The 25,534-nt window shown below is 42.3% G+C and overlaps 1 long non-coding RNA gene across 1 annotated transcript; it reads left to right on the top strand.

Moving 5' to 3' along the window:
* The first annotated feature begins 807 nt into the window (after nt 1–807).
* Nucleotides 808–25,534, top strand: LOC140734928 (uncharacterized). The gene is made up of 3 exons (XR_012100639.1): nt 808–915; nt 1,351–1,506; nt 25,403–25,534. It is a non-coding gene; the product is annotated as an uncharacterized lncRNA (long non-coding RNA).

The following is a 25,534-nucleotide window of genomic DNA, read 5'->3' as shown; positions in this document are numbered from 1 at the left end:
CTGTCAAAGATGTCAGTGGGACCAAGGGTCAATGAATGCCACTGAACATCTGAGAATTGCACATTCATTAACATGTGAGTCAGACAAGTGAAACCTCCAAGAGGATCACAAGCGCGTTGTAGGGTTTGGAGGCTTGCGTGCCTTAATGACCTGGAGAGCTATATTGGCTCAAGTCGGGGCCTTGTGCATTGACTGTTGGTAGGGTCACCCAATCAAAACAGGTCAAAGGGTAGAGGCCAGACCAAGAGTGGTCCACTGGTCCTCCAGGTTTGGGGATTCAGCTCAGGGCTAACAACCATGACTGGTCAAAAAAATTGTTACAGAAACTGCAGTAAAGATTCCTTCTATATCTGTGTGTGACAGTATGGACAGAAAAAGATGGAGGACCTTCATTGCTGCTCCAAATGCCAGCAGCATACGGGGCCATAAGTATGTAAGTAAACAAGTAAAAATATTGTTCTTTTACATTAAAAATAACTACAAAGCCCACTGTGAGTCTAAAAGTAAAACAATTACCTGTGGAATTTGTTGCCATGAGCGGTTGTGGAGGCCAAGTCATTGGGTGCATTTAAGGCAGAGATAGATAGGTTCTTGATTAGCCAGGGCATCAAAGGGTATGGGGAGAAAACAGGGGAGTGGGGATGACTGGAAGAATTGGATCAGCCATGATTAAATGGTGGAGCAGACTCAAGGGGCCAAATGGCCTACTTCTGCTCCTATATCTTATGGTCTTATAATTAAATCACTGAAACTAACAAATAACTGATGGAAAGATAATTGCTTATCTTTCTCCAGGGCATCAATGGACATGCTGATCTCAAACCAACATGGAAGCTAATGGGCACCGAGTATCTGTAGCCTAGTATTAAGCAGCCATTTCGGATGTCATGATTGGTTCCTCAGACTGAGCTAAAGGTGAGTGGTCCAGTGGAAAAAGATTAAGCAGATTAGGCCTGTACTTTCCCTTTCAGTAAATCCACAATACACCGCAGCATATGATTCAAAAAGGGACAAGAAGACTTCTTTTATATCAAGCTTGATTATCTACAGTGTGATAACCCATTCCCTAATACTTCTTTTGCCAATGTCATGGAATTAAAAGCATATGTGAATAGGTTATTAAGTTAGTGAGGAGGGAAATAAACAGAAGTATTAAAGCGAGCTTTATGCAATGGGAGCATTTGAGGGGAATTCAGGCACTTGGTTATGAACATACACCGGGGGGGGGGGGGGGGGGGCAAACATCGTCCATGACTCCATCTCATCAAGGCCTGAATGAAACAAATGCTTCAAAGTGATCACCTACACTCAAGAGGGTAAAGTCACAATCTGCTTAATTTCTTTTTACAGAACAAGTTGCTCATTCCAGGAATCAATCTGATTAACAAGGTGTGCTTGAAACCATTCAACCTCTCAAAGTACTTGCTTCCACACTGGAGATCTCTGTATATTAGGCTTGTGATTCCCACTCCTGTAACACAGAAGCCAAATCTTCCTGCCTGGAAGGTGAATATCTTGTTTTCTTTATCTATGTATGTGCTTTTTTTCCCATAAGACCACCCATGTTGTTACTTTCACTTTTGTAACCCTTCAACTCAGATGTGGCCAGACCTTGTCAGCAACACTGTTGTAGAGAAATGTGACTTATAACATTACTTTTCAGCAAAAAAAACTTAAATATAGGGGAGGTCAAACACAGGCAGTACATAAAATAAATACACGTAGTAAAGAACATCGCCAAGAGCTGCTACTCGGAGTTTAATTACTTTACCTTTCTGACCCACCCAAAGAGAAAATTAGGGATTAGCCTTTTCAAAATAAAAACAAGATATTTTTGAACGAACTGTATACTGTACTATGAGGTGGTAGATGTGTCTGTGAAATTGTGTTACAAGTTCCTCACCAACCAATTTTGAAGATTATCACCTGCTTGACAGATTTTGATATGTCCTAGCAGGTAGCTGGCTTGACAATCTCTCATCAGTTCCTGTTGGTAGCGTGGATCGACTGGGTGAAACTAAGGATGGGGTCAAGAACATGCCGAAATATATAATTTAAAGGGGACTTACTCAACTTGTGTTCTGCTCTTGGAAATTAATTTTAAATTAAGCTCAGAATCAGAATGATGTTTAATATCACTGGCATGTGTCATGAAATTTGTCAGCAGCAGTATAATGCAATATATAATAATTTTTACAAAAATCATTTATATATATATAGTATTTAAATTAAATAAGTAGTGCAACAATTAGAAATAAAAAAGCAGTGAGGTAGTGTTTGTGGGTTCAATGTCCATTATGAAATCAGATGGCAGAGGGGAAGAAGCTGTTCCTGAATCATTGAGTGTGTGCCTTCACACTTCTTTACCACTTTCCTGATGGTAGCAGTGAGAACCAGGTACAACTGGGTGATGATGGGTTTCCTTAATGATGGACAACGCCTCCTTGAAGGTGTCCTGGGTCCTATGGAAGTTAGAGCCTATGATGGTGCTGACTAAGTTGCAGAACAGCAGCACTTTTAATAATTGATGGAGCTTCAAATGCCCAAGGAAAGGTCCACTATGGAGAAACCACCCCACAGGCCACCATATACAGCAGAGAATTCTCTTCAACTTTCACAATCTCCAGTGGGATCCTACCACTAAGCACACCTTTCCCTCCCCACCTCACCCACTTTCCAGAAGGATTATTCTCTATGGGGCTCTCTTCTTCATTCACTCCCCACTGAGTTCCCTCCTGACAAGTGCTACACCTGTCACTACACCTCCTCCCTTTGGGCCCCAAACACTCCCTCCAGGTGAGGAGACGCTTAACCTGTGAGCTAGTCACGGTCATCTATAGTATGTGATGTCCCCAGTACAGCCTCCTCTACATTGCTAAATCCCAGCATAGATTGGCGAATTACTTTGTTAAGCACCTTTGTGCTAACCACCACGAAAGGCAGGATCACCTAATGGTTACACATTCCAATTTGACTTCCCACTTTCATTCCGATGTGTCTGTTCATGGCCTCCTGTACTGACATTATGAGACCAAACTTAGCAAGATCTCATATTTAGAGGGTGACCTCTAGCCTGATGTCATTAGCATCTGTTCATTTTTCCCACCTTAATCATTCCCTCTTTTTCCATTCCCATTCTGGCCACCCTCCCACTCTTTCTCTTCACATCACCTGTTAATTACGTCCCTCTTGTTCGCTTCCTCCTTCCCTCTCTTTCATGGTCCACAGTCAGTTATTAGGTTTGTTCTTCTTCGGCTCATTATCACTTCCATCTATCCCTTCCCATCTTCTCCCTCCCTGACCCAACTTCCCCCTCACCTGGTCTCTCACCTATTAGCTACCACCTTGTACTCCCTCTCCTCCCCACACTTCCTTAATTTATTCTGGCTTCTGCCCCCTTCCTTTCCAGTCCCGATGAAGATTCTTGGTCCGAAATGTCAACTGTTCATTTCCCTCCATCAATGCTGCCTGACTTGTTGAGTTCCTCCAGCATTTGTGTGTGTAACTGATTGATATCCCCCTTTAGGCACCTCAGTGGTCTGTGGGCTGTTCATTAATTATGCTTATATTATTTCAATAGAGCTGAAAAGATATCTGACTTTTTCCACTAATTTTACTTTTTGTAAGGTTCCGTTCAAAGGACCCAGTGCTTGTCTTGAAGGTGTGAAGTGCCCTCTTGCTTACTTCAGCACTCATGCAACAATGCAATGGGTTGAAACAATGACAGAGACTGAAATAGAGGGATAAGCACAGAAACAGGCCCTTCAGTCCTCTAGGTCTCATCCAACCACCAGCATATTTTTTTACAATAATTCTGCACTAACCCAGTTTATCCTCCACACATTTACATTGACTCCCCCACATATTCTATTACTCATCTATACACTAGTTCGTTAAGGCTGTCATAGCCAGGGGTGATAGTGAGGATAACAGGCTGCATCACTGTCTGGTATGGAGGGGCTACTGCACAGGACCGAAAGAAGCTGCAGAAGGTTGTAAATCTAGTCAGCTCCATCTTGGACACTAGCCTACGAAGTACCCAGGACACCTTTAAGGAGCGGTGTCTCAGAAAGGCAGCGTCCATTATTAAAGATCTCCAGCATCCAGGGCATGCCCTTTTCTCACTGTTACCATCAGCTAGGAGATACAGAAGCCTGAAGGCACACACTCAGCGATTCAGGAACAGCTTCTTCCCCTCTGCCATCCGATTCCTAAATGGACTTTGAAGCCTTGGATACTACCTCACCTTTTTTTAATATACAGTATTTCTGTTTTTGCATGTTTTTAATAATCTATTTAATATACACAATTGATTAAGTTATTATTATGTTTCATTTTATTTATTATTTTTATTCTTTATCTGCTAGATTATGTACTGTATTGAACTGCTGCTGCTAAGTTAACAAATCTCACATCACATGCTGGTGATAATAAACCTGATTCTGATCTAAATGCTTCCAATGATGTGCACCTCAAATAGCCTCTAACAACCATGTCCAGCTCCTGGCCTTCATGTGTAGCCTAGCTACTAAGCCTGGTAGTACCATTTCTACTGACAGGAGAAGGGGCAAAGGCAGGTTACTGGGGTCTTAAAACCAATTGCTTCAGGCAGATGGGTCTCGTCAACCATGGTTGTTCACCTACAAGAAGGAAAACTCTGATCTCAAACCTCTGCTGCCTTGCAGTTGTATTCACTTGTGGGAAGACTTTGAGAGTAAACCCTAAGGGAAAAATCCAGTGCTGGAGTTCTTAAGGCAGTTCTATATTGAGTTCAATGCTGACTGGTAACTCCTCTGGCACCAAGTAAGCTTAAAGAATGGAAGCAGGCCTTTCAATCCATCAAATAATTACTTGTCTAAATAATCCTCAGTTTCTTTCACATAAAACATTCTTCAATGTCTGCTCAACAGAGACATGAAATATACATTATAAATTAGTACAATTCACACTTACATAATTGAATACAGCTTTAAAATAAACAAAAAGAAGATAAATTAAAAACAGACCAAGACCCATGTTTAGCATTAGTTTCTGTTGAAAGTTGTACATGTTTAGCAATCCGACTATGCAGTCAATAAATGACCATAATTGATTACTTTCCAATGATGGCATGTTTGGAATTCAACAGTTCTTCTAAAATCGGTAAAGTGCTGGCACAGAGTCAAGAGTGAGTTCCAGAGTACATGTATCATCCGTGTACGATAAAAGTAAATGTACTGAAAGCAAATTTAGTTTCTGTTAATCTTTTGCTCAGCAAGGACAAACAAGTTGCTAAATCAGAGAGTATTCAACAGCAGTTTAATACCATTCAAACATGGATTTAGTGCTCCACTCACAGACCTACAGAAGCTCTGTTGATCTTTATGCGCTCTTTGTCACCCATGGGATGAAAGGGCTGTCCCATCTGGCAGAAACTGAGAGGATAACATGTTTGATTTATTATCTGGCTCAATTTTGAGTTTGAATTGGACTGGAATTGGTTTATCATTATCACATGTACGGTGAAAAGCTTGTCTTGAATACTATTCATACATATCAACTTATTACAGAGTGCATTAAAGCTGTTCACTCTGCTGACCCACGACTGCTGCAACACACAGCTCGATCCACATCATCAAGTTCACCGATGACACGACCGTGGTGGGTCTCATCAGTAAGAATGATGAGTCAGCTTACAGAGAGGAGGTGCAGCAGCTAACGGACTGGTGCAGAGCCAACAACCTGTCTCTGAATGTGAACAAAACAAAAGAGATGGTTGTTGACTTCAGGAGGGCACGGAGCAACCACTCCCTGTTGAACATCGACGGCTCCTCGGTAGAGATGGTTAAGAGCACCAAATTTCTTGGTGTTCACCTGGCAGAGAATCTCACCTGGCCCCTCAACACCACCTCCATAGCAAATAAAGCCCAGCCGCGTCTCTACTTCCTGCAAAGGCTGAGGAAAGTCCATCTCCCATCCCCATCCTCATCACATTCTACAGGTGTTGTATTGAGAACATCCTGAGCAGCTGCATCACTTCTTGGTTCGGAAACTGCACCATCTCAGATCGCAAGACCCTGGTCTCTCTTCCCACCATCACGGACATCTATACTACACGCTGCATCCACAAAGGAAACAGCATTATGAAGGACCCCACACACCCCTCATACAAACTCTTCTCCCTCCTGCCGTCTGGGAAAAGGCACCGAAGCATTCAGGCTCTCACGACCAGACTATGTAACAGTTTCTTCCCCCAAGCTATCAGACTCCTCAATATACAGAGCCTGGACTGACACGTTACTGTCCTATTGTCCTGTTTATTATTTATTGTAATGCCTGCACTGTTTTGTGCACTTTATGCAGTCCTGGGTAGGCCTGTAGTCTAGTGTAGTTGTTTTTTTTTCTCTCTGTGTTGCTTTTTTTACGTAGTTCAGTCTAGTTTTTGTACTGTGTCATGTAACACCATGGTCCTGAAAAACGTTGTCTCATTTTTACTATGTACTGTACATAGCAGTTATGGTTGAATTGACAATAAAAGTGACTTGACAAGGTAAAACTGTAACAATATAGAAAAAGCGCAACAGCTACAGAGAAAGTGCATTGCAGGTAGACAATAAGGTGCAAGATCATAATGAGATAGATTGTGAAGTCAAGAGTCCGTCTTATCATACAAGAGGCCCACTTAAGAGTCTGATAACAGTGAGACAGAAGCTGCCCTTAAGCCTGTTTGTACAGGCTTTCAGGCTTTTGTATCTTTTGCCCAAAGAGAGATGGGAGAAGAGAGAATGTCCAGATTGGTGCTGTGTTTGATAATGTTGTCTGTTTACTGAGTCATTGAGAATAGATGTAGGGGAGGCTGGTTTAGCTGAAATGGTGACATTAGACACAATGCCCAGGAGTCAGGAAAGGGAAAAGATTCATTACAGTTCTTATCGTACATCATTCTCAAATAATTTAGTACATGACTTAGTATGCAGAATAAAGTTTGCAGTCTGAAGAGCTTATATGGTATTACCTGGTATGTAAAAAAGCCTATTCATATCAGAACATAAGAAATAGGGGCAGACGTGAACCAATGGGCTGCTCAAGCCCATTATTAAGGGCATAGCTCATCTGATTCTGATCCTAAATCTTATTTTCCTGCCCTTTCCTCACTATTCTTGACTCCTCAGTTGTCCATAAATCTCAGCCTTGAGGTTCATTGATTAAGCTACCTCGGGATAGAGAATATCTCAACATTCTGTTGCAGTACAAGTGATGGATAGTTATCATAAGGTACAATTGTCAAAGAGTCATGGAGTTACCTCAGAAAGACCATCCTCAGCCCACCTTGCCCTTGATGACCAAGTTGCCTGCCTGACCTGGTCCCATATTCTCAATTGTCTGCACTTGGCCCACATCTCTCAGAGTTTTTCCTTTCCATGTACCTGTCCAGGAATCTTCTGAATATTGTAATTGTACTTGTCTCTACCACTTCCTCTGGCAGCTTGTTCTATATACCTACCTACCATCCTCTGTGTTGCCCATCAGGTCTCCTTTAAGTCTTTCCTCTCTTATCTTAAACCCATACTCTCTCCCCTGGAAAAAGGACTGTGATCATTTGTTCACCTTATCTAAGCCCCTCATGATTTTATACACCTCTGTAAGGTCACTCCTCCACCTCCTGCTCTCTAGGGAATAAAGCCTCAGCCTATCACTCTCATAACTCTTGTTCTCTAGTACTAGTAATAGATTTGTGACCCTTTGTTGCATACTTTCCAACTTAATAGATTCTTTCCTACAGCAAGACAACAGTTTCGCTAATGTCTTGTACAGCTTATAAATGATTTTTTTTGTCTTGTCAGTGCTTTCTTCAACTGTCTGAGGTGGAAGAGGTGCTGTTGTGCCTTTTTCACCACACAGCCTGTAGGTATAGACCACGTGAAATCCTTGGTGATGTTTATGCCGAGGAACTTAAAGCTGTTCACTCTCTCAACCCCAGATCAATGGGAGTTAGCCTGTCTCTATTCTTCCTATAGTCCACAATCAGCTCCTTTGTTTTTGCAATGTTGTGGGAGAGGTTGTTTCCTTGACACCACTGTGTCAGGGTGATGGCTTCTTCTCTGTAGGCTGCCTCATTATTATTTGAGATTAGGCCAATCAGTGTAGTGCTGTCAGCAAATTTAATTAGCAGATTGGAACTGTGGGTGGTGACACAGTCATGGGTTTACAGAGAGAAAAGGAGCCAAAGACTCTGAGCTTCTTGTTGAGCCTCGAGGGAATTATGGTGTTGAATGCTGAACTGTAGTCCAGGAAGAGCATTCTCACATAAGCATCCCTCTTCTCCAGATGTCTAAGGACGGTGTGTAGATGTAAGGATAATCTTATCAGGACATTTACAAAGACAGGTGTGTAAAAATGGCCTGAAGGATCATTGAGGACCTGAGTCATCCCAACCACAAACTGTTCCAGTCACTACCATCAGAGAAGTGGTACCACAGCATAAAAGCCAGGACCAACAGGTTCCAGGATGGCTTCTTCTACCAGGCCATCAGACTGATTAATTCAAGCTGTCACAGCTATATTTCTATGTTATATTGACTATCCTGTTGTACATAATATTTATTATAAATGGCTATAAGTTGCACATTGCACATTTAGATGGAGACGTAACATAAAGATTTTTATTCCTCATGTATCTGAAGGACCTGAGTAATGAAATCAATTCAATTCAATTCAATTCAGTTCATAAGATCATTGGACAATTCCATCATGGTTGATTTATTATCCCTCTCAGCCACATTCTCCTGCCTTCTCCCCATGACCTTTGACATTGATACCTACTTTCCTTCAGCTCTAGCCATTGTTGCACACACAAAATACTGGAGGAACTCAGCAGGTCAGGCAGCATCAATGGAGAAGAATGGACAGAGGACATTTTGGGCCAAGGCCCTTCATCAGGAGCTTTAGCAAAGCCAGGGAAGATCCAAAAATGAATCTCCAGAGTGACTCCAGGGATGAGGGGCTTATGTTGTGCAGAAGGACTGGAGAAGCCGGATTTATCCCTCTCAGAGCAGAGAAGAATGGGAGCAACTCTGACGGAGATGTCTAAAAGAATGATGGGTCTAGGTAGGTGCAAAATTTGCAACCGTTTATTTATTCTATTTCCACAATTAATTCTATTATCCTCAGAGGAGTGTATTTCTGAGGCAGAGCACAACACTCTGAGACTGCCACGGAATGATCGGCAAGGGACACACTGACAGGTTGCTCGAAGCTGACTGGAGCCTCAAGGCTGAATCTTGTAAGTCTGGCCTCTTATTGATCTCTTTGTTCCTTGGTTTGTAGTTCCTAATAGGTTGGAAGAGAATATTTTAATTGAAAACTTGACCAGTTGGTCTTACAAGGCTTTCCTCCAGGTTCACACTCTCAAATTGATTAGAAATTGTTCATAAGTGCCGATGTGCACAATTAGAGGGACCAGAATCCTGGGCTGTCTGGGATATGTGAATTGGATCCTTTGTCCTTTGTGGCCAATCTTTCCATTCCTCATAGCATGCTGCCAGTACTTTGAACAGGAAAGTATACAGTGTCAGTACCGTAAGAGTAGTTTACAATGACTGTATCAAAGTGCCTATCTCAGTGCTGAAGATGCTCTGACAGAGCTCCCAGGCTGCGATCTCCAGCCCCAGATTTCCTCTCCATGAACCATTTATAAGACAGAATTCATGTGAATCTTGAGCCCACAGGATAAAATTGGCCTCAACTGCTCTGGCCTTTCCACATCTTCACAGCATGGCCTGGATATACTACAGTGTGAGAAAGGAGAGAGGCCAGCAAGCTAGTGTGAGGGCTAGCCATTGCATTCAGCTGTTTTGGACCCAAAGGGACATGGTTCAGGCCTTGTACATTTAAAGTAATCAAGTGTTTTTCTTGCTTCAGCTCTCAGAAGCTCACCTCTTTACAGACCGTGGGGCGGAAGATGCAAGGACATACGTCATGGTTCATCCTGAGGATAGCAGAGGACTCTGCAAAGGCTGTTCCTAGAGAAACACACACACATGCAGAAGGACATCAAATGCTGCAGGCAGATCATCAGCCCAATGAAAGACGCCCCTTGTCTGCCCAAAGCTTGCTGGTCTGGCAACAGGCAGAGATGTCCATGGACTAGCCCGTGCTTCCCTGCAAGGGTAAATGCTAAGGGAAGCACTGAAACTTGAAACAGCCACCACAAGAGCTCTGTGGGAAAAGACCACAGTATATCCACTGCTGGAGAGAGAGAATGGCTATGTTGGGTGAAGAAAACCCTCAATTATTGTAGTAGTTTACCACCCAAGTATGGCCCCAGCCAATGTATGCTTTGCCGAGGGATTTACGATTGAAGGAAATACAACGGCTTAAAGACACTGACCTTTCCTTGGCGAAACTCTGCGTCCAGCTCTTTCTGCTCAGAAATGTAGAAGCTATCTCGGACACAAATTACTACTTCCTTGTACGAAGATTAAATAAGGTCGAACATGTTTCACCGCTGACATCAACTGCCCTCGATCCTCTAGCTGCCCGAACTTCGATAAATCTTCACTCTCCGACTGGACTTTAACTGGCAGTATTGTAGCAGAACTGTTGGCAATAACCTTTGAGACTTAAAGGCAGAAAGTAAAGCTCCAATTTAAAACAAAACTTCGTCATAACATCGAATACGCAGCAGAACGGAGTCACTGAATGAATTCAACCACGAACTGCCCTGCGTCACAGGGAGGGGTTCTCCTTTTATACCCTGTTGAAAACTATCACATGACCTCTCACTGGTGGGAAAATTACGTCACTCCACCATCACAGGACCACTACATCATGCCCAGCACAGCCTCAATTACATCATGGTCATGTGACAGTCACAAGATACCCACGGGTACATAACAGTACTTCTGACATATAACCCATAATGAACCATGTAAACAAGCAAAGGATGCTTAATCAAACAAAGAAGGTATCTACAATATTACTCAAATATTAAATACCCTACATTCCTTCCTGCTTAGCTATAAACTCCAACTCAATATGGAATGCATCTCAACTCAAATATGTAGCTTATTACTCTCTGGTCATTTAATTGCTGTGGAAGATTTCTTATTCTTGTGGGATAATGTCTTTCCTGACAAGTGGCGATCTGCTTGGCAGGTGGGATTTGTGGCTGTGAAACAATCTTAGGTTCTGGGTCCTCATCCACGGTGGTTGTTGGGGTTGACTCTGGAACTGCAGGAAGTGGTTCTGACGGCTCTGGACACCTTTCTTCTCGAACAATTGACTCTGCTCTTCTCAACTGATCAATATGTCATCTCCAGGTGACATCAGATGCAATTTCCACTGTATGGGAGAATGGCCCAGTTCCGTCTTAATCTTTGCAGCTACCCACTTCTGATGCCCTATATAGTCCCTCGTCAGCACTGCTTGTCAAGGAGTGAAACATCAACCTCCTTGTTTGAGGAGCCCTCAATTTGCCTCAGCTATTTGTCCTGCATTCTCTTTCTGAGACTGGGTTTGTGAAGATCAAAGTGTAAGCGCAAGGGGCGACTGAGGAACAGCATAGCTGGTGAGTTGTTGGTCTGGAGTGTGCTGCATTGCGACACGCAAGGAGCATATGTAATATGTCTTATTCCATTCATCATCGGGAGTGACGGAAACTGTTCCACAACAAACTGTGGTCCATTCTCAGTGACTAAGTATTCTGGAACAGAAGGCCTTGAGGAGTTGCTTCTCAACAGTGTGTCAGGCTGAAGTGTATTGGTAACACCCCGGCCACTTTGTAGCTGCATCCACTAATAGCTAGAAATGTGTGTGTATGAATGGTCCAGCAAAATTCCCACGAATCGTCTGCCAGGGCAATGGAGACCATTTCCAGGGATGGAGAGGTGCTGCTCTTGACATCTTCTGGATGTGTTGGCATTCCGAACAGTGCATGGCGAGCTGCTTCATCTGCTCATTGATGTCAGGCCACCTGGCAAAGCTGCGAGACAACACTTTCATTTTGACCATGCCTAAATTACTGGCAAGTAGCTCCTACAATGCATTAACTCTCAGCTTTGATGGTACAGCGGCTCTCAATCCCCACATAAGGCAACTTCCGTCAAGGGCAAGTTCATCCTAGCAGTGGTATAAATGGGGAACTGGAACTTCTGCTGCATTTCCCAGCCATTTTGTGTTGCCATGTGGACCAGAGACAGTGTGGGGTCTTTTCTGATTTCCCTTTGGATCATCTCTGCTGTAATAGGGAGACTTTTGATTTCTATAAGGGAAAACGCATCAAGAGGAGTGTCCTCTTTTGTAAGCTTTTCAGGTATTTCTTTTTCCAAGGGTGAACAGAACATTCTACCAAAACTTCCATAATTAGTTGTCCTCTTGAAATTGATCTTGTAATTTTGTCCTCCAAGAAACACAGCCCATCTCTGAATTCATGGTAATATAGATTGCAACTGTGGCATGTCCTTTGGCCTGGGACCAGCTGCCAATTCTTGAATTTTCTCAGCACACTTGTGTAAATCTTGTGTGTCAATGGTATGATCACAGTAAGTGATCCTTGGTTTAAATAATTCACACTTGTTAATGTCGTGCTCTGACCCCATAATATTCTAACCTTTTTAACACAGTCTTGACATTTTGAAGCTGTCCTTTGTTATCCTTATCGGTAATAATGATGACATCCAGGTAACACTGAGTGCTGGGCAGCCTTGCAGCACCTGGTCCATACCTTTCTACCAGAGTGTAGGTGCAGATGCTTCTCCAAAAATAAGCCTATTATAGTGATAAAGCCCTTTGTGGGTGTTTATGGCAAGAAACACTTTGGACTCTTCTTCCATCTCCTTCTATAGGTAGACCTCATCTAAGTCCACTTTGCTGAAGTGTTTCCCTCCAAGGTTGTCCTCTGTTCTGGACACTGATCTACTTTCAGTATTGGATTAATGGTGACCTTAAAATCAACCCAGATCCTAACAGTCCCATTCTTCTTGACTATTGGGACCACTGCTATTGCCAATAGGCTTCATTCAGTCTTGGAAAGAATTCCTTCAGCCTCCATGCGATCTACCTCACTGGCTAATTTATCACGGATGGCATGAAGAATCAGACAGGTTTTGTAAAACTTGGGTGTGGCATTTTCATTTAACACTATTTTACCTTTCATATGTTGGAGATTTACAATGCCATCTTTGAACTCTGTTCTGGCATCATCCAATAGCTTTCTTAATTCACTTTCAGTTGACTCCGTTGCAGGGGATATGGCATGCAAATGGTGGATGGATCTCCATATCAAGTTGTAATTGTCTCGGCTAATCATGGCCCCACAATGCTGGTCCTCCTGTTTTTACCAAATATAAACCCAATGTGGCTTGTTGGTTATTGTATTTCACTGTTAAGAATGTTATTCCTACAGGAATTATCTTTTCTCCAGAATGAGCTCTTAGCTGGATATCTGCAGGCTTCAGTTAAACATCTTTGAAATGCCATTCAAACTCATTTTGTGGAATGACTGTAACAGCTAAGCCAGTGTCCAATTCCAATTTAAATAATTTGCTGTTCGCTTCTGGTGTAAGCCATATTGCTTGTCTTTTGTTAGCTTTCACATTGTATATCTCAGGACTACTCAGTCCTGTGTCACTCTCATCACTATCAGATTTTTCATCAACAGCATCGACCTTGCAACATGTCTTTTTATCTCTTCCTCTTCCCTGTCCAGTCCATTTATTTTTGTCTGCCTGACGTGCTCTTTGCATGTGTCCTACTTCGTTGCATTTTCTGCAAGTTTCACCTTTAAACCTGCTGTACGTCTGGTGTACGTCAGCCGCTGCCACAATAGTAACACAATTTGTTCATTCACACAAGTTTCTGTTTAGATACTGCAATTTTGTTAATGCTCACTTTTATTCCTCACTACAACTCAATTGCATCTCAGGCTGCTGTTTCCATTGATACAGCTAACTCAACTGCTTTTTTAAATGTGAGTTGTGCTTCAGTTAGGAGCCATCTTCTAAATGTTTTCTTTTAAGATTCCACGAGCTAAATAATCTCTCAGTACATTATTGTCCATTACTGAACTGATAATACTCAGCTAATTCTTCAATTCAGCCATGTAAGCTGAAATGGACTCCCTTTCCTTTTGATTCTGCAATCACAATATTTTCAGTTCTAAATGTTCCTGCATTATGTTCATGATATCAGCAACACAAATTTTGTCTGGTTTGGTTGGAGCAATTAAATATCTAAGCAAACTGTATCCTTTTCCACCTATTGTATTCAGTAACACTAGCACTCTTTTCTTACTGACTTCAAAATACTGTAATCATTCATCTATCTGTTGCACAGTTAAATGCATCTATCTTTCCAATGTGGACTATCATTTCCACTCATTAATTTCATCTGTTTCCTGCCTTTTTTTTTAACTTGAATATCTTACTCCTCTTCCGAAGAAACATGTGCTGTGCTTTTTCTTTAACTTGAAAGTCCCCCTCCCCTTTTCAGAGAAAATCGTGCTGTGCTTCAACAAGTAGGTACTCGTTTTAAAACTTACTCATTGCCACTGTTTGCTTTGTAGTCTAGAAACTAATTGAAAGAAAAACACTGGAGCCCGGAATCATGTCTACTTACATAGTTCCTTCTTTTAGTGAGACAGTCACCTATAATATGGTGGTGTAATGAAGTATGCCACTCATGTACTTCTTACATATAACCCATACTGAATTATGTAAACAACCAATGAATAATAAATCAAACAATATATTTGCAATATTAATCAAATATTACTGGAATATTAGATACACCACACATGGGGAGGGAGAGGGTGGATGGGTGATAAGAGCTGGAGCAGCAAGTGGGCCATATGAAGATTGTGGGTCATTTGAGGACTGAGATGGGGAGGAAAGATAGTGAAATTACATTTTAATGAGGACACTGTTAAATTGAAGAAATATGATTTTGGGCAACACACACAAAATGCTCAAGGTACTCAGCAGTCCAGGCAGCATCTATGGAACAAAGTACAGTTGACGTATCCATAGATGCTGCCTGGTTTGCTGAGATCCTCCAGCATTTTGTGTGTGTTGCTCAGATTTCTACCTTCTGCAGATTTTCTCTTGTTTGTAATATGATTTTTGGATGGGTATAACCATGAATGGTCGGTGCCTGACAGAGAGCTACACCATGTCATATGGCGTAGCTATTTGACCATGATTATTCTTATCAAATTTTTCTACAGAAGTCGTTTGCCATTACCTTCTTCTGGGCAGTGTCTTTACAAGATGGATCACCCCAGCCATTATCAATACTCCTCAGAGATTATCTCCATGGCATCAATAGTCAACCAAGACTTATAACATGCATCAGCTACTCATATGACCATCCACCACCTGCTCCCTTGGCTTCAAGTGACCCTGATCGAGGGGCTAAGCAGGTGCTATACCTTGCCCAAGGGTGACCTGCAGGCCAGCGGAGAGGAGTAGTGCTTTGCACCCCCTTTGGTAGAGATGCATTTTCACCACACCAGCCAGAGAAGTGCAGAGGTGATTGACCGGCATGTCGTCTGGGATGAAGCATTATGAGGAGAGACTGGATAAGCTATGGTTGTTTTCCATGGAACTGAGGAGAACCTGACAGATGTACACAAAATTGTGATGAATCGCGATAGGGCAGATAAGAGGAAACTTTTCTCCATAACAATGATATCTAGAAACAGGAGGATTGGTTTATTGTAAGTATGTCATTTAGAGAAGTTCGGTAAAATAACTCCTTCACCTAGAAAGTGGCTTAAATCTGAAGGAGTGGTGGAGGAAGGTTCAAAGGTTAATTTAATATCAAAGAATGTATGCAGTATACAACCTGAAATCTGTACGCTTCACAGATATCCAGTCAACATGAAAGCCCATAGAATCAATGATAGAAGCATCAAAGACCCATAACCCCTCCACTCCTCCCATCCTTTGCAAGCAGCAGCAAAAGCATCAACCCTCCCTCACTCTTGCCAGCAGAAACATCAACCCCCCCTCACTTCCCACCATGCAAGCATCAGCAAAAGTCCCCCAAAGAGACCTTGAACCAGAGTCCATCAAAACTACCGTAGATAACCCAGCACTTCGATGTCTCAGACAGGCTTTCCCTCTACTCAACAAGGGAGAGAGAGGTCGCTCCTTCAACAATGAGATTGATAACCAGCAACTCTCTGCTCCAATATTATGACCTTCTGCATTGCTTTTTCAAGCCCCCTATCTCAAGTGCTGACAGGCTCTCACTCTCCATCGGGGGGGGCGGAGGGGGGTGATCACTCACGTACAGGGACCTCCTTCTGACAGCAGCCGGCAATTAGCAAATGCATTGGCTGTTGTCTCAATGTTTCAGTCTCCCATGATGCTTCAGCTGGCAAAATTGGCGAGGAGCCGCACCATCTACGGGGCCACTCCCCAAGGGCTCATGTTTCCAGACTGCTCCGGGAGGTAACGAAGGGCTAGGCCACCCAGACTGTCTGAAATCCAAGCTCTTCTAAAGAACATAGTTTGGACTATAGATCATAGGCTCTGACAGAACCTCAACCATCTTGAAAAGAAAAGAAAGACATAAGAGAAGAAGAATACTCTGTTTCATTGATGAACCGAAAGAAGTCGCCTGGGTCTGCAAAAATCACTGGTGCTATTTCTCCTTCATTTCAACTCAAGTAAAGTCAAGTTTATTGTCATTTCGACCATAAACTGCTGGTACAGTACACAGTAAAAATGAAACAATGTTCATCCAGGACCCTGGTGCTACATGAAACAACACAAAACTACACTAGAATATGTAAAACAATATAAAAACTGCACCAGACTACAGAAATGCACAAGACTACATAAAGTGCACAAAACAGTGCAGGGCAGTACATTCATTAATAAACAAGACAATAGACACAGTAGAGGACAAATTACAATATAATTATAAATGATGTAGATGTCAGTCTAGACTCAGTATTGAGGAGTCTGATGGCTTGGGGGAAGAAACTGTTGCACAGTCTGGTCGTGAGAGCCCGAATGCTTCGGTGCCTTTTTCTAGATGGCAGGAGGGAGAAAAGTTTGTATGAGGGGTGAGTGGGGTCCTTCACAATACTGTTTGCTTTGCGGATGCAGCGTGTAGTGTAAATATCTGTAATGGCGGGAAGAGAAACCCCGACGATCTTCTCAGTTGACCTCACTATTCGCTGCAGGGTCTTGCGATCCAAGACGATGCAATTCCCAAACCAGGCGGAGATGCAGCTGCTCAGGATGCCCGTGATACATCCTTTGTAGAATGTAGTGAGAATGGGGGGTGGGAGGTCTGCCTTATTATTTGGTACACAGGTAGGTGAGCACTTGAAATGACATGACAATGGGCCCTGTGCTGAGAAATGGGATTCTTTTAAAATATGATAATACTATATTATCTGGCTCTTGTTTGAATTATATGATCCATTGTCTGCTATTCCTCACCGCCATTTTGACTTGTCACTGTCCTCTGTGTTTTACTTTAGAATGTTTGCTCTTTATTCTCTTATTAACTGGATCATTATCTTTTTCCTGCTGAGATCAGGTTCATTTGCACAGCATGGCTTTGGCTTCTGTTCACTGGTTTGGCAATTTCTCATGAATTGTTGGTCTCTGTCAGCAAAATTAGTCCAACCGGCCTCACGTTTACTGTGATGATAGGTTTAGGGAAAGCGTACCTGCCATCACCGTGCTATTTATACAGGTGATAACTAGTCTTGTTTCCACTCATCAGCCCAAGCCGATTAACGCTGAATTGCAATGTTTCTCATTCATATTTTCCCGTAGGCTCAAATATGTCATCCCCTTTAGTTCTTAATAACTTATTCAGCTCAAGGCTCTGTTTGAACAAGGTAAATTTATTCCAGACTGATTTACCTACCGCACAATGTAATCCCTTCCGCTTTTTAAAACCACAATGTTCTATTACTACCAAGTAATCAAAAATCCAAAAAAAATCTCTAAAGTATTTTGATGAATTTCTTGGGATCAATTCAGGTACTTGACTTGCATCCTAAACACTAATTCCCACATCTTAATTATTTGAAGAACATCAAAGAGATTAATATAGCCTGACACCTCTCAAAATCCAACCCTACATCCCCCGTTGTGAGAGGTGGAAGCAGGTAACACTGGCCAACAGGGCTCTGGTGGAACTGTATAGGCCAATCCCCATGTACAGTGGATATAATGGATTACAGAAACATTGATGAACTCCAATGGGAGGTCAGCGATGGTCTATGCTCCACTGGGAGCTAAGGACCCAAGAAGAAGATTATAGCCTGACAATCATTTAGAAAAATAAACATTCATAATGATTCCTTCTCTCAATATCTTTCCTTACAAGTAGAGCTGCTCCCCCAGAAAAATGTTTAACTGAATGTTAAAATATGGTACTTGATCCAAATGCAAAGTATCATAGGTGCTGCAAATTGAATATAATACAGAAAATATTGGAGATATGATGTGGTGGCCATTACAGAGACTTGGATGGTTCAGGGACAGGATTGGTTACTTCAAGTGCCAGGTTTTAGATGTTTCAGAAAGGACAGGGAGGGAGGCAAAAGAGGTGGAGGTGTGGCACTGTTGATCAGAGATAGTGTCATGGCTGCAGAAAAGGTGAACGCCTTGGAGGGATTGTCTACTGAGTCTCTGTGGATGGAGATTAGGAACAGGAAGGGGTCAATAACTTTACTGGGTGTTTTTATAGGCTGCCTAATAATAACAGGGATATTGAAGGGCAGATAGGGAAACAGATCCTGGAAAGGTGTAATAATAACACTGTTGTCATGATGAGAGATTTTAATTTCCCATATATCGATGGCATCTCCCTAGAGCGAGGGGTTTAGATAGGGTAGAGTTTGTTAGGGGTGTTCAGGAAGGTTTCTTGACACAGTATGTAGATAAGCCTACAAGAGGAGAGGCTGTACTTGATTTGGTATTGGGAAATGAACCTGTCCAGGGGTCAGATCTCTCAGTGGGAGAGCATTTTGGAGATAGTGATCATAATTCTATCTCCTTTACAATAGCATTGGAGAGAGATAGGAACAGACAAGTTAGAAAAGCGTTTAGTTGGAGTAAGGAGAATTATGAGGCTATCAGGCAGGAAATTGGAGGCTTAAATTGGAAACAGATGTTCTCAGGAAAAGTACCAAAGAAATATGGCAAATATTCAGGGGCTATTTGTGTAGAGTTCTGTATAGGTACGTTCCAATGAAACAAGGAAATTATGGTAGGGTAAAGGAACCATGGTGTACAAAGACTGTAATAAATCTAGTCAAGAAGAAAAGAGAAGCATACAAAAGATTCAGAGAACTAGGTAATGTTACAGATCAATAAGAAGATTATTAGGCTAACAGGAAGGAGCTTAAGGAAATTAGGAGAGCCAGAAAGGGCCATGAGAAGGCCTTGGCGGGCAGGATTAAGGAAAACCCCAAGGCGTTCTACAAGTATGTGAAGAGCAAGAGGACAAGACGTGAAAGAATAGGACCCCGTCAAGTGTGACAGCGGGAAAGTATGTATGGAACCGGAGGAAATAGCAGAGGTACTTAATGAATACTTTACTTCAGTATTCACTATGGAAAAGGATCTTGGTGATTGTAATGATGACTTGCAGCAGACTGAAAAGCTTGAGCATGTTGATATTAAGAAAGAGGATGTGCTGGAGCTTTTGGAAAGCATCAAGTTGGATAAGTCGCCGGGACCAGACGAAATGTACCCCAGGCGACCATGGGAGGCGAGGGAGGAGATTGCTGAGCCTCTGGCGATGATTTTTGCATTATCAGTGGGGACAGGAGAGGTTCTGGATGTTGTTCCTTTGTTCAAGAAATGGAGTAGAGATAGCCCAGGAAATTATAGACCTTTGAGTCTTACCTCAGTGGTTGGGCAATTGATGGAGAAGATCCTGAGAGGCAAGATTTATGAACATTTGGAGAGGTATAATATGACTAGGAGTAGTCAGCATGGCTTTGTAAAGGACAGGTCATGCCTTACGAGCTGACTGAAATTTTTGAGGATGTGACTAAACACATTGATGAAGGAAGAGCAGTAGATGCAGTGTATATGGATTTCAGCAAAGCATTTGATAAGGTACCCCATGCAAGGCTTATTGAGAAAGTAAGGAGGCACGGGATCCAAGGGGCCATTGCTTTGTGGATCAAGTCAGGTCAAGTCAAGTCAAGTCACTTTTTATTGTCATTTTGACCATAACTGCTGGTACAGTGCCCAGTAAAAATGAGACAACGTTTTTCAGGACCATGGTGCTACATGAACAACGTAAACCAACACAAAAACTACGCTAGACTACAGACCTACCCATGACTGCATGAAGTACGCAGAACAGTGCAAGCATTACAATGAATAATAAACAAGGCAATAGGCACAGCAGAGGGCAGTAGGTTGGTAGTCTGATGGCTTGGGGGAAAATCTGTTACATAAAGAAACAGCTGAATGGCCGTGTCCAGGATTCCCTCTGTTTCTGTACTCCCACCGAGTATTTTGTTGCCACGGATGTAGTCCAATTTAATTTTCATTGGAGAGCAGAATGGATGGGACAGCTGGCGGATTAGGGCTTACTTTTTTTCCTGGCATGGACTCCTACCCACTCGCCTCGCTTCCACTTCCTCGCACACCGCTTACGACGTCCCCCAACTCCGGCCACCGGCCTCAGGCGACTCTGAGGACTGTAGGCCCAACTCCCTCAACAAGCCGAGGTCTCGCAATCTAACCAGCAGGTTTTCATGAAGGTTTGTTTTTGGGTGATCTCTGTATTGTAGCAGTAGCTGGCGATGGTAGACAGTCGCTCTGTTATTCATTGCCCTAAACCCTAATTGTGCCTTAAAATTAAATTAAAAACTAAATTAAAGTAGCACCAGGACTGAAAGGCCGCTGCTGCCGTGTGCCGTGCCGTCGATGGATCCAGAACTGGCTTGCCCACAGAAGGCAAAGTGTGATTGTAGACGGGTCATATTCTGCATGGAGGTCAGTCACCAGTGGAGTGCCTCAGGGATCTGTTCTGTGACCCTTACTCTTCGTGAATTTTATAAATGACCTGGATGAGGAAGTGGAGGGATGGATTAGTAAGTTTGCTGATGACACAAAGGTTGGGTGTGTTGTGGATAGTGTGGAGGGCTGTCAGAGGTTACAGTGGGACATTGATATGATGCAAACTTGGGCTGAGAAGTGGCAGATGGAATTCAACCCAGATAAGTGTGAATTCATCCATTTTGGTAGGTCAAATATGATGGCAGAATATAGTATTAATGGGAAGACTCTTGGTAGTGTGGAGGATCAGAGGGATCTTGGGGTCCGAGTCCATAGGACACTCAAAGCAACTGCGCAGGTTGACTCTGTGGTTAAGAAGGCATACGATGTATTGGCCTTCATCAATCATGGAATTGAATTTGGGAGCTGAGAGAAGGATGTGGTCAGTTGAAAATGTTTGGTAAAAGTGTGAGATGCAAATCTAATGAGCAAGTACTCACAAGATCATTTGGAGTTTGCCCCAACCTGAAGCCAGGAAGATCCAAGAGATTTGAAATCTGATGAGAGCTAGATTGGTGCATCCCCGATCTGGCAATCGAAGAATGTACAAGAGATCTATCTCACAGGCAAAGAGGCATTTCCAGACTAAACTTGAATCACAGGGGGATGGTCAACAACTGGCAGGGCTTGAATGCCATCACCTCCTACACAACAAAGCCAAGCAATACAAATACAACAAGATTTTGCTCCCTATGTCTATCATGCTCATTTTGACCAAAAGAACAGGGAGGCAACTTCACAAACCCCCACAGACCCCGATGACCCTATGATCTCAGTCTCTGAGACGAGAGCTTTCTTCAGGAGGGTGAATCCCTAGAAACCATCTGCCCTTGTTGGTGTACCCGGCCCAGTACTGAAGACCTGTGGTAATCAACTGGTTGGAGTGTTTACAGCCTCCTTCAACTCCTTGCTTTGACAGTCTGAAGGAGATGTCTCAAAAAGGTGCTGAGTGTATGTCTTCAGGCTTCATTTGAAACACCCAGCTTACCACATCAATAGTTGTTTCAGTCACGAACAACATTTTCTGTCTTGGCTCCTCAATATTTAAATTTTGATGGCATTTTTCACACCTCCATTATTAGTAAAATAATCATAAAAATCTACCTCAGCATCTCATGAAAATGGCTGACCTGCGTACATTTATAAATATCCCTAAACTTACTTTAATTTAGATTACTCTTTGAACAGTCAGATTCACACAAGAAATGTTTTACGCTACAGTAAGCAAGGAAGCTCACAAACCAATCAGAGCAGGAGAGTTATCAGGAACACAACAGATTCTGCAGATGCCAGAAATCCAGTGTAACACGAACAAAATGCTGGAGAAACTCAGCAGGGCAGGCAGCATCTATGGAGAGAAATAGAGTCGACGTTCCGAGTCGAGGCCCTTCCTCAATCCAGAGGAAGGGTCTCAGCCAGAAACGTTGACACTCTCCCTCTCCATATGCTGCTGCCTGACCTGTTAAGATCCTTCAGCACTTTGAAGTACCGTAGATTCCGGATTTTAAGCCGCTACTTTTTTCCCACATTTTGAACAGCTTTGAACACTGCGGCCTTTACTACGGTGCGGCTAATGCATGATTTTTTTTCATGCCGCCAAAAACATTTTGCCTCGTAACAGTAGACCAATAAAATTGATGAGTAGTTCACAGAGGTCCAATGAAATTGTACGATAAATCAAGCGCACTTTCACAATTAAATTATTGTAAATCAGTCATTTGTACTCACCCTCATCAACATGGAAAACACTCGAAGAAAAGCATTGTGCTGCCTTTATGGCAGTTATTTAGTTTATAATATTTTCGCTTAGTAATTCATTTGTTAGTATGTTTTCTGTACTACAGCCCGGAATGCTAGACGTCACACCCGGTTTCGCCGCGTCTTGTGGGAAATACCGGTTTGCGATAAACAGGAAGGTGGGGGCGAGCGGCATTAGACCCGATCGAAAACGCTGCTTTTAAGTTAAAGGCAATCAATAACTTTTCCTGGTAGGCTGCAGTATATATATTTTTACCAGTCGCTAGGAGATATTGGAATGTTGTTCGTGCACTGTTCAGTAAAAAAGTATACGCAACGTAATTTGTGTGTTACCGATACGTATGTATATTTAAAAGTAGCCGTATTACAGGCACGGTTCGAAAAAAAGCATTTGCAATATGTATTTGTTTGTTACCATATGGATTTAATTAAAAGTTAAAAAATCCTCACGTGTAATATCTTTCTGTGTAAATATCTCATATTACAACGTGGGACACCTGCGGCCTAAAATCCGGTGCGGCCTGTACAAGTACAAAATTGATTTTCTTTCTAAAATTACAGCCAGCGGCTTTTAATCCAGTGCGCTCTGTAGTGCGAAATCTACGGTAGATTTATCATTAGTTCCCGTTGATACAATTTCACCCAGCAGAATAGCAGAACATCTGGATTTATTATAGTTGCTATCTGTGGGAACTTACAGTGAACAAAAAAAGTTGTGTTTCCTACATTTCAACAGCAACTTCTTTGAAATCGTGCTCCTTTGACACTAACAGGACTTCAGGACATGGGAAGTGTAACCTAATTGCAATCATCTTTTTTTTCAATTTTGGTTCATAATACAAAGAATTGTAGGCATCTGTCTGCCCTGTGATAAATGGATTCATCCATCATTCATTCCATATCATGAAATAGTAGATAGGAGCAAAAACGTATGTATATATTTGTTAGCTTGTTTACCAATCTAGCTATTTATTTATTGAGAGACAGTGCAGAATAGGCCCTTCTGGTCCTTTGAACCACTCTACCCAGCAATCTTCCAATTTACTCTGAGCCTAATCGTGGGAGAATATACAATGACCGATTAACCTGCTAACTGGTACATCTACGTACTGTGGGAGGAAACTGGAGCACTCGGAGGAAATCCACGCAGCCACAGGGAGAACGTGCAAACTCCTTACAGACAACGGCAGGAATTGAACTCCGGTCACCTGTACTGTAAAGCATTGTGCTAACTGCAATGTTACCGTCCATTATGAATTAATGAGAATGTTGTCGCAGACAGACAAACATGGTTTCATTCAAACTATCTCAACTAAAGTAGCCTACGAAAAGGAATAATGAACAATGAAATGGTGCTCAATGGTATCATTCTGCAAAACATAAATTGAAGGAAACTAGATCTCTTACTTCTTCCAATCTACCCAGTAAAACTTGTATTAACAGAAAAATAACAGAAGATAAGGAGCACTTATATCATTCAGACAAACCAAAGTACATTTCTCATTAATTTCAAGATGCATAATCCATTTTTAGGAAGGTTGTAGAGTCCATTTTCACATACTCTGCCTTGGCAGCATAGTGGTTAGCACAACGCTTTACAGTACCAGCAACCCAGGTTCAATTCCCACCACTGCCTATAAGGAGTTTGTAAGTTCTCCCTATGACTTCATGGGTTTTCTCCATGTCCTCCAGTTTCCTCCCACTGTCCAAAGATGTACCGGTTGATCAGTTAATTGGTCATTGTATATTGCCCATGATTAGGCTGGGGTTAAATCGGGGTATTGATGGGCAGTACAGCTTGAAGGTCTGGAAGGGCACACACCGTGCTGTATCTCAATAAATAAGTATATTATATTTTAGTCATATTTGTTGAAGTTTGAATTTCCTACAAACAATTTATTGATGTGTGATGCTAATGCTAACAGCTTAATGCCTTGTCCAAATTGTAACAGCCTGAAAATTCAATATCACATTGAACTGCATTGTTGGATATCCTCTCTTGTTACTGAATGGGTCTCACTTCTAAGTCCTCAGGCCAGTTCAGTGTAAGTTAGATCGCACAATGCTGCTCTTCCAGCCATCCAGCCTGACATGAGCAACTCACTAGGAAATCTGCCAATGGCTGCAAGGTTTAGACTCATCCTGAGGTAATTTAGTTGACAGCTATAATCTGTTCAGACTTCACCTTTCCAGCTTGTATCACCATTTAAAACATTTGAGAAGCCTAATGTTCGATAATCCCTTTCAGGTGGCATTTCTTTTATTTTTGTTTTTGTTTTCATGATAAACTTGTCTCATAAGTCAGAGGTTCTTAGCCTGCGATCCATGGACCCCATGGATAGATTCCAGGTGGTCTGTGAACTCGGATGGGAAAAAACTTACATCTTTATTTTCACTAACCTCTAACTGAAATTTAGCATTTCCTTCAATGGAGGCAACAAACTACAGTGGTACTAGCAGTAGTTGTGAGTTTGTCACCAATAGAAATAACAGATATTTTCACATTACAGTTGTTACAAATATCTCAAAATATTATTTGCCACAACTTGAAATTACGGTAGCTATTAGATCCACCACTAGATCAAATGTAATCGCAGTCTTCCTTTCTGCAGATGGTCGTGCGATGTAACTCGTCAACTATTGGGCAGCACGGCGATTGGATGCTCAACATGATGAATTGCCTTGTCAAAGGCCACCTCACAGTTTAATGTTCTTATTCAAGCGAAGCAGCAACAGCCTTTGCA

This window comes from Hemitrygon akajei, chromosome 10 (assembly GCF_048418815.1).
Source record: "Hemitrygon akajei chromosome 10, sHemAka1.3, whole genome shotgun sequence".
Taxonomy (NCBI): Eukaryota; Metazoa; Chordata; class Chondrichthyes; order Myliobatiformes; family Dasyatidae; genus Hemitrygon; species Hemitrygon akajei.
The sequence above is the reverse complement of the archived record's forward strand: the minus strand, read 5'-3'. Positions and strand labels throughout refer to the sequence as shown.